The sequence below is a fragment of the Phyllostomus discolor genome, chromosome 6 (genome assembly GCF_004126475.2).
Source record: "Phyllostomus discolor isolate MPI-MPIP mPhyDis1 chromosome 6, mPhyDis1.pri.v3, whole genome shotgun sequence".
Lineage (NCBI taxonomy): Eukaryota > Metazoa > Chordata > Mammalia > Chiroptera > Phyllostomidae > Phyllostomus > Phyllostomus discolor.
This window is the reverse complement of record NC_040908.2, coordinates 61,587,202-61,596,992: the sequence shown is the minus strand read 5'-3', so window position 1 is coordinate 61,596,992 and position 9,791 is coordinate 61,587,202. Positions and strand designations below refer to the sequence as shown.

The 9,791-nt window shown below is 42.4% G+C and overlaps 1 long non-coding RNA gene and 1 pseudogene across 1 annotated transcript; both read right to left on the bottom strand.

Annotated features, from left to right (window-relative positions):
* Positions 1-3,041: 3,041 nt before the first annotated feature.
* On the bottom strand, positions 3,042-5,352 carry LOC114498487 (annotated as a pseudogene).
* A 4,049-nt stretch (positions 5,353-9,401) lies between these two features.
* On the bottom strand, positions 9,402-9,772 carry LOC118501147. The gene is made up of 2 exons (XR_004903751.1): positions 9,628-9,772; positions 9,402-9,504 (listed from the first exon to the last, which is right to left on the bottom strand). It is a non-coding gene; the product is annotated as an uncharacterized LOC118501147 (long non-coding RNA).
* Between the last annotated feature and the right edge of the window lie 19 nt (positions 9,773-9,791).

Below are 9,791 nucleotides of genomic sequence, written 5' to 3'. Positions count from 1 at the left end.
CTGTATCCCCAGCTCTGACACCTCCCAATTGCCATTGCTGCCTCTCCCTATGTATGGACAATTCTTAGATGCCTCTAAGAGCCAAACTGGCCCCTTTATTTTTTCTCAATATTTCTCCTCCTGGGTAGTAAGTGCTCCCATTTGACCAGTGTACCAAGCTAGGAATCTCTGAGCCATCCTACATGTGCAATGGGATGTCATCAAATCTAGACGACTTCTCGGGTGGTTATGTCTCCCATATCTACACCCTCCTTTCCACACCAGCTTCTGCTTCCTGGATAATGCCAATGTTACCTCTTGGGACAATCCATCCACCTCCAAACTGACCTTTATGGAAAAATTTTTTAAAATCCTCACCTAGGATATGTTTATTGATTTCAGGAAGAGAGGACAAGAGAGTGAGCAAGAGCAAGAGAAACATCGATATGAGAGAGAAATATCAATTGGTCGCCTCCTGCACACTGCCTGAACAGGAATCAGAGCTGCAACCTTCTGGTATAAGTTCGATCCTCCAACCTACTGAGCCACCCCGCCAGGGCCAAACTGACCTTTCTTTTCCCATCCATTTCACATGTTATTTTCTCAAAACACAAATTTGAAAATTCTCTACCCTGCCCCCAGGGTAAAGCCTAAATTCCCTAATTTGTCATTCTCAGATTGTTATCAACATGCTTTTCCAAACTTATCCCCTAAAACTCATCTCCCAGCCCCTAGTCATACCAAATTGCACACCCTTCCTCAAGTACACCATTCCCTTTTATGCCTTTGCTCAAGTGAGCCTTTCTCATGATGAGTAAATATCCTGGTTCCCTCATCACTGCCTGTGGAAAGTCTATCCATATTTAAGACATTGCTTCCATGAAGCCTTCCAGATTTCCCCACTGAAGTTAACTTCTTCTTTCTGATCTCCATTATTTTACCTTTTATAGAAAATATGCTATGTTTTGCTATGAACTGCATACACATTTGACTCCTTCGAGACTCTAAATTCCATGAAGGCAGGCAGGGGCTGAGTCTTTACTTTGGTGCCATTTGTAGAAAATAACATATGCCCTACACATAGCAGTGTGGATGGAAAGGGGCCACGAAGGGGCTGATGGGGTAAAGGGAGGCCTGCATGGCAGCCTTACAAACTCAGAGACCTGAAGTAACCACAAAGGATAGTCTGAAATTAAAACTTATTAACTAAAAGCAGGTCATGGCAGGCAGTCATTGCCCTAAGCTACTATCTTCCATGACAAAAGTCAATCTTTACCTTAATTGAGCCTGTGTATTATCTTTAGCATCTACCTTAATTGTTGACTGTCAACTATTCTGTACCCACCTATATAAAAGAAATACGAGTCTATCATTTTACTTTTTATCCCATCCCAAATGCCCCCCCCACTTTGCTTTGTCCTGCTTCTCTAATCTATCACCAATGTATTTCATGTAGCCCCCTCTCTTTTGATTGTATTGTATAAAATAATGTGCAAAACTGCCGTTTTCCAGAGCATTTTCTCAATCTGTTGAAGTTTTGCTTCCCAGCAATTGTCAGTTTGGCTCAAATCAACTCATAAAAATTCTTCCAGGTTTGAGCATTTCTTACATTGATGATAGGCACTCACTAAATGTTTGGGATATTCAACTGAGAGATCTGAAAGAGAACTTCTTTTTCCACAGTGCAGACAGAAAGGTAATTTTTAATATATTTTTTAATTTTTTATTTACAGTTTACATTCAATATTATTCTGCATTAGTTTCATATGCATAGCATAGTGGTTAGAAAATCACATATTTAACAGAGTGGTGCCCCTGATGTTTCAAGTACCCACCTGGCCTCACACATAATTATCATGATATTGTTGACTGTATTCCCTGTGCTGTAACTTACATCTCTGTGACTACTTTGTAACTACCAATTGTACTTCTTAATCCCTTTACCTTCTTCACCCCACCCTAACCCCTCTTTCCTCAGTCTGTTCTTTGTGTCTCTGAGTCTGTTTCTATCTAGTTTGTTTGTTTATTTTGTTCTTTAGATTATACATATAAGTGAGATCATATGGTATTTGTCTTTCTCTGTCTGACATATTTCACTTAATGCAATATTCATTAGGTCCATCCATACTGTCACAAAAAGTAAAATTTCATTCTTTTTAATGGCCGAGTAGTAGTCCATTATGTATATGTGCCACAGTTTTATTTTTGTTTTTTCTTTTTCAGAAACAGCATTTTTTAAAAAATTGTACAGCATCCAGCAGAAATAAAGTCCCTTTCTTCATACAAAGTCTTTTATTACAAAATCATAAGAATGTAATTCTGTAACATAGGAATATCACACTCAAGCACACCATATGACATTTTAGGCAAAATGTTCAAATTGCTGTCCAGCTCATGTGAGACATTCATGTACCCTACCGACCATACTCAAGCAGGTGTTACTTCTGCTGGACACCATATATATTTTTTCCATCACCTTATAACTACTCCCCACAATCACCACACTGTTGTCCACATCTGAGTCCTTTTTTGTTCAGTTCCTCCACCCCCTACCCTCCCCCACTTTAGCTGTCACGCCACTCTCTTTCTATGGGTCTGTCTCTGTTTTGCTTTGTACCACAGGTTTTTAATCTTTTTTGGGGGTGGGGGGAGCAGGGGGGTTCTCAAGGTTTTGTTTATTTGAGTAGTTTGTAGCCATCATCATGTTTGATTCTGAGAGGCAAGCAAGGGAGAGAAAATTCTTGGACTTATTTTTGAGTCTGAGACATTGAAGCCGAAGCATGCTCCTGGAACATCAAGGTCACAGCTAATACAGAAGAGAGCTCTGAATCTGCACGAGGCCCTGTCTCACGCAACAGCAGGCCCAAACTCCTGCCCCACACCACCACACAGAGATGTGTGTCCAAGCCGGCACCCTTCCTAGTCCCCTAGAGAGCCCACTGCACAACAACAGCGGAACAGGGGCTCCCTGTGCATGTGCACACTGCCACATGCACTCTCCAAGCACACAGGTCCAGGACAGGCAGCCTGGGCAGAGCCATGTGGCTTTCTCAGAACACAGCACACCCATACAGAAGCCCTACGTGGGGCTCAGGTCCAAGCAGATATATCTCTTGCAGCCTTGCCCATCACATCACAGTGGAGGGTCCCTGGGTAAGCCAGGCAGGTAGCCATGGCCAGTGTGGCAGCCTCACCAGTTGGCATTTACTGCCTTGATAATACTCATGCAGTTCTAGGTCAGGCAGATGCCACAGATCTGAAGTAGGGCTATGCCCACAAAGACACAGGCCACAATAATCAGGTTGTCCTGCGGTCACTTAAACTGGCCCACTTAACCTTTAGTATGAATAGAGCCCTGCTGCTCCAGCTCCAGTTTGAGCTGGACATCATAACCACACTGGATGTTGAGAACATCTTCCATAGGGTCCCTCACGCAGCAGGAAAAGAGCACCTTTTGCCACAGAGCTCCTGACTGGGGTTCAAGTCAATGCAGTTGAAATAGATATCAAGGTTCTAGTCGTTAGGCGCTTGGACTCCCCAGCAAGACCAGTATTACTGAGCAAAGTCAATGAAGTTCTGGAGGTCAGTGTTGCCCTGCTAGGCCTTGATATTGTTGTTCAGTTGTTCTTGTATCTACTCCTTGAAGATGAAGGCCAGGATCCCTGTCACCACCTCCAGGAAGAAGATGAGGCTGAGAAACACTGAGAAACACTTGAGCAGGAAGCTGTTTTCCTGGAGGGCCCAATGAAGCCAGCAATACCTAGCACCGAAGTGACACCTCCAGCCACCACAAACTGCCTCACCGGGGTCAAGGCCTCCCAGATCTGTCAGCACTGAGATGTTGGAGAGAATGCCTTTCTCACCCCATCCCAGAGGCCAGGAATAGGGCTCCCAGCACCCAGAAGACAATGTTGGACCCAGACAGGAAGTATATCCTGCAGCAACCAACATCGGGGTCCTGGAAGTGCTGGTTCCTGGAAGTACTGGTCCTTGCTGGACATGGTGAGCAGCAGCCTGCAGGCCCGGTAACTGCAGCCAGGGGGTCCAGGACCACCCCTCCACCAGCCTCCTGGCACCTGCGGCTTCATGGCTAAGCTCGACTCATCTATTGATGGACACTTGGGTTGCTTCCATATCTTGGCTATTGTAAAAAATGCTGCAATGAAAATAGGGATATACATATTTTTTCAATTGGTGTTTCAGGTTTGTTTGGGTACATTCTCAGAAGTGGAATCACTGAGTCATAAAGCAATTCCATTTTTAATTTTTTGAGGAAGCTCCACACTATTTTCCACAACGCTTGAACCAAGACAAAGATACCTTTTATTAGCAGAAACCCATAAAGAAATTTCTTTTTTTTTAAGATTTTATTTATTTATTTTTAGAGAGGGAAGGGAAGGAGAGAGACAGACAGACAGACAGACAGACATCAATGTGCGGTTGCTGGGGGTCATGGCCTGCAACCTAGGTATGTGCCCTGACTGGGAATTGAAACTGCGATGCCTGGTTCACAGCCCACGCTCAATCCACTGAGCTATGCCAGCCAGGGCCCATAAAGAAATTTCTTTCCTAAATTTTGGACTTTTTGTGAATAAATTAATGCTAAATGCCGTGGGTCTTTGTATGTTGGTCATGGAAGGATATAATGAAGATCAACCTTGAACCAAAAATATTAAGATCATGGAATGAGAAGTGTTCATTTATTAGCTGTATTTTTCTTACTTAGAATGCTCTTAGTTCATTGAAGACTGTTAAGAACTTTTTATCTATTTATATAAATAAACTTCTTTCTTAATTTTTAAGTTTAGTGAGAGGGAAAGGGAGGGAGAAGAGGAGGGAGAGAAACACTGATGTGAGAAAGGAGCATCAGTTGGCCCCTCCCCCATGTGCCCAGCAGGGGACCGAACCTGAACCCGCCACCCAGACGTGTGCCTTCACTGGGGACCAAACAGGTGACCCCTTGGTTTGCGGGATGGCACTCCAACCACCTGAGCCACATTGCCAGGGTTACTAAGAACTTTTCAAAAGATTCTTAGAAACTTTTGATTTCCCTCTCTCTTCTCAAAATTGTACTCATCATTCAAAGCCCACCTCAGTTTTTTGAAAAAACTGATTTCTCCAGTCTTAATTCATTCCATTGTCAATACTCCCATAGCACTTTGAACTTTATTTAATACAATTTTCTACATTCTACTATTTCTATATTCTTTTATTATTGTTTCCTCACCTTGAAACTCCTGTAGGACAGAGACCACAACTTAATTTGTCCAGTTCTTGGCACATAGATCATAAATGCTGAACTAAATGGAATCATCTAATTTTGAGTGGTCCTAGAAGAGCTAGCCCAAACTTCCCAACCCACTTGGAGTTCATTTGGACTGAGGTTTGACAGCTGATTAAGAGATCCATCACCTAGCCCTGGCTGGTGTAGCTCAGTGGATTGAGCACCAGCCTGTGAACCAAAGGGTCACTAGTTCAATACCCAGTCAGGGCACATGCTTGGGTTGTGGGCCAGGTCCCCAGTAGGAGGTGTGTGACAGGCAACCACACATTGATGTTTCTCTCCCTCTCTCCTTCCCTTCCCCTCTTGCTAAATAAGAGAGAGAAAGATCCATCACCTAAATGGATCAATGGATTTCAGAGATTTGGCCTGCCTTGCATGTTAGGATGACCTAGAAGTGGGCTAGATCCTCACCAGCAGGAACACTGTTGGCCCAGTGGTTCCACCCGCCAAATACATTTGTCCTCAGTAATCCCTACTTTTACATCTACCCCTGGCATTCTTTTCCTTTAGGATAGTGGTCTTCAACATGAACCCCTCAAGTCTTTAAAGACAAAACTACTTTTATAGTACTACTGAGATGTTATTTGCCTTTTTAACTTTGTGGACATTTGCACTGATGATACAAAAGCAAAGGTGGGTAAAACTGTTGACAACTTAGCAGAATGACACAGTGGCACCAAGTTGTAGTAGTAGTCATAGCATTCCTCCCTGCAGTGCATTTGCAATTTTTTAAAGCGCCATTTTTTGCCCTGACTGTGTGGTTCAGTGGGTTGGGTGTCAGCCTGTAAACTGAAAGGTCTCCATTTGGATTCCTGGTTGGGGCAACATGCCTGGGTTGTGGGCCATGTTCCCAGTTGGGTGTGTGCAAGAGGCAACCAATCCATGTTTCTCTTCCACATATGTTTCTCTCCCTCTCTTCCCCTCTTTCTAAAAATAAATAAAAAATACATATTTAAAAATGCTATTTTCCATTAAGAACACCCTTAATGAAGCAATACAAATTATTAGTTAACCCTTGATACTAGAGTACATCTCTTTTTACTATTTTGTGTGAAGAAATGGGAACTATGCACACGGTACTTCTGCATATGCATGGATGGTTGTTGTCTGACAGTTCTAAGAAAAAGCATTTGTGCAATTAAACTACAAGCTGAGCTAACCTTTGTTTTCATATTAACTATTATTTTTTTGAGTAACGCAGACAGTTCCCAGACAACTCGTCACACTTTCCCAGTTTCTATTAACATCTTACATTTATTACAATTGATGAGCTAATACTGATATATTAACGAAGTCCATACTTTACATTCAGGTTCACTATTTGTGTTGTACATTCTATGTCCTTTTTTTTAATCCTTACCTGAAGACATTTTTCTCATTGCTTTTGGAGAGAGAGAGAGAGAGAGAGAAGAGAGAAGAGAGAGAAACATTAATTGGTTGCCTCCTCTATGCGCCTGGACCCAAGGATTGTAAGCACAGGGACTGGGGATGAAATCTGCAACCTAGGTATGTGCTCTGACCAGGAATCAAACCTGCAACCTTATGGTTCCTGATTGAGCTCCAGCCAACTGAACTTCACTGGCCAGGGCCAGTCTATGGGTTTTGGCAAGAGTCTAACAACATGTATGTACCATGACACAAATACATTATTGTACAGAATACTTTCATTTTTCTAAATCCCCTGTGCTCCACCTATTCATCCCTTCCTCCCTCTCCTCAATCCCTGGCAACCACTGATCTTTCTACTATCTCCATAGTTTTGCCCTTTTAGGGTTGCACATACTTTGGATCATACAGTATATAGCCTTTTCAGATTGATTTCTTTCATTTAGCGATATGCATTTAAGTTTTCTCCATGTCTTTTAGTGGCTTGATAGCATTATTTTGTGAAAGGGCCATGTATGCAAAGCAGCCCCCAAAAGCCAAAGCAGCTGATAAACCAAAAATTGAAGCAGACAAGTCCAGTTTGTTGGTTTTGAGAGTTTAATAGGGAACTTACATACAAAAAGCAGTTTTGGGCAGCAACAAAGCAAATGGGTCCCTGCACCTTCCACCCCCAGATTCTGAACAGTGAGAAAGCTGCGTGGATAATCAAAGGGATCAGATGCTCAGAGGCTTGGGTGCCAGGGCGAGGTAACAGAAACACTGAGGGCTCCTTACCCTGCAGAGAGAAGTAATAGGAGTCCTGTGATCAGCTGTGAGCTGTTTCAGAGCTCACCTTGGGGAAGGAAGAGGGAGTGAAGGTGGTGGATTAGCTTTACGGTGGAGTCACTTATGTTCCTCACAAGTTGATTTCATTTTATCACTCAATATTCCATTGTATGGATGTGTCACAGTTTGTTTATCCATTCACTTATTGAAAAACATCTTACATGCTTCTAAGTTTGTGCAGTTATGAATAACGCTGCTATACATTTGCATGCAGGTTTTGTGTGGACATAAGTTTTCACCCAGTTTGGGTAAATGCCAAGGATCACAATTGCTGGATCATATGGTAAGAACATGTTTAACTTTGTGAGAAACTGTCTTCCAAAGTGGCAGTATCATTGTGTATTCTCACCAGCAATGAAGGAGAGTTCCTGCTGCTTCACATTCTCACCAGCATTTGTTGTTATCAGTGCTTTGGATTTCAACCATTCTAATAGGTATCTCATTGTTGTTTTAATTTTCAATCCCCTAATAAAATAAGATGTTGAGCAGCTTTGCTTTTGTCATCTTCTGTTTGTTTGTTTTGTTTATAACTAAGCACCATTTACTTGAAGGGACATCAGACAAACTATAGTTATTCAGACTGGCACATTTGTCTGATATTTTCCTAAAAATGAAGGGACTGAGCCTGAACCTTCAAGAAAAATAATAGACAGTAATTGTTGTCAATGATAAAATTTAAACCTTCAAGTGAAAACTAAAATTCTAATTTAAAAAATTAGAATTTGTATTGGCCACTGTGAGTTTGGCAGCTTCCCTATATTTAAGAGCCTCTGCCTTTGGAAGAGCTGCAATACCTAATGAGACAGTAAATGACTTTGTTTTCCAATGTTTTACTCATGCGTGATTTTATAATATCATGGCATGAGTAAAATGTCCATTGAAAGTACAAGATATACTGATGGTTTTAATATAACTGAGCATAAAGTTCACTGATTTTAATTTCCACATCTGAGTAACCTTTAAAAACTACCACTTGTAAGTTTAGGTGTACTATCAAAGGATATCCTTAATTATCTAAGAGGCTATTAAAATACTTCTCCCTTTCTGAACTAAGTATCTGTAAGGCCAGATTTCCTTCTTACACTTGTATCAGTCAATTCCATTTCACAATAGATCCAATGCAGAAGCAATGCGAAATTGAATCCAATTTCACAATGGATCCAATCCAGTGCCGCAGTTATGAGAATCCAGCTGTCTTCAATTAAGCTCTCACAGTAGAGATTCACATGTAAGACAATATAAACTACACTTTTTGTGGAATTTTTGTGCAAATATACTTTTATTAATAAAAACATTGTTTATGTAAACATTTAATGGACTGATACCTTTTTAGTGAATCAACAGACATTTCTCAATATGGTAAATAAAATCCCCCTAAATAAAAGCTGTTTAAGGTTTTCAATATGGCTTGTAAAGTGTAAAGGAGTCCTGAGACCAAAAACCGTGAGAGCTGCTGCTCTTGTATGCCCTCCTCTTATCCTGCTGGCCAATTCCGGGGCAGAGAATTAAGATACTACAGTGCTATTCAAAACTGGCTTCTCTAAAAATCTTCCTGATTGTAGGGTAAGTGGAGGCAGTCTGGCTTCCTCACCCAGGTGTCTGGGTAATTAAGGGGAGCAGCATTCCCATAGCCTTAGAAAGGCCCTGATAACCAGTGTTCTCATAGCCTTGAGACTGGGTCCGTTAAACTGTTCCTATAACATGGAGAGGGCTCACATGCGCAGAATTATGTTACATAATGTTCTGGCAGTTTTCCAGCTTTGTTTCCCTCTAGTAATTAAACAAGGAGGGGCTTACCACTAGTTACACACGCAGCTTGCAGTGTGCGTGGCTCGCCCACCCGTGAATAAAAGTATAACAAGCATCCCCAAGGCTACACGCATTTTCTTCCATCTCCCAGAGGAAAGAGTGGATCTGCCCGGCTTTGACGGGTTGTAACATACAGATGAACCGCACATTCTACATCATTTCTCCAGTTACGTTGTTCTGGTTTCCTCGACTGCTTTCAAACCTCTGGTTCTTGGCATGTACTGGAAGAGAAAATAAAGGAAGCTGGGCACTCTCTCTGGGCTGGGCAGCCCTTCCAGATACGTCCTCAACTCAGCGGTCAACCTCTTTGGGGAAGAGTCTAACTATGCGCCTGCACTGCTCACGTCATGGAGAGGCCGACCGGGGGCGAGGAAGGAACCAGGGAAGTTGCAGGAATCCAAGTCTTCTTAGAGTTGAAAGAGTGGAGAGGGGTTAGGAGGCCTCAGCGGTTCCTCGCGTCTCACGAGGTGAAGCAGGGCCCTCCCACCCCGGTAACGCCCGCACCGAC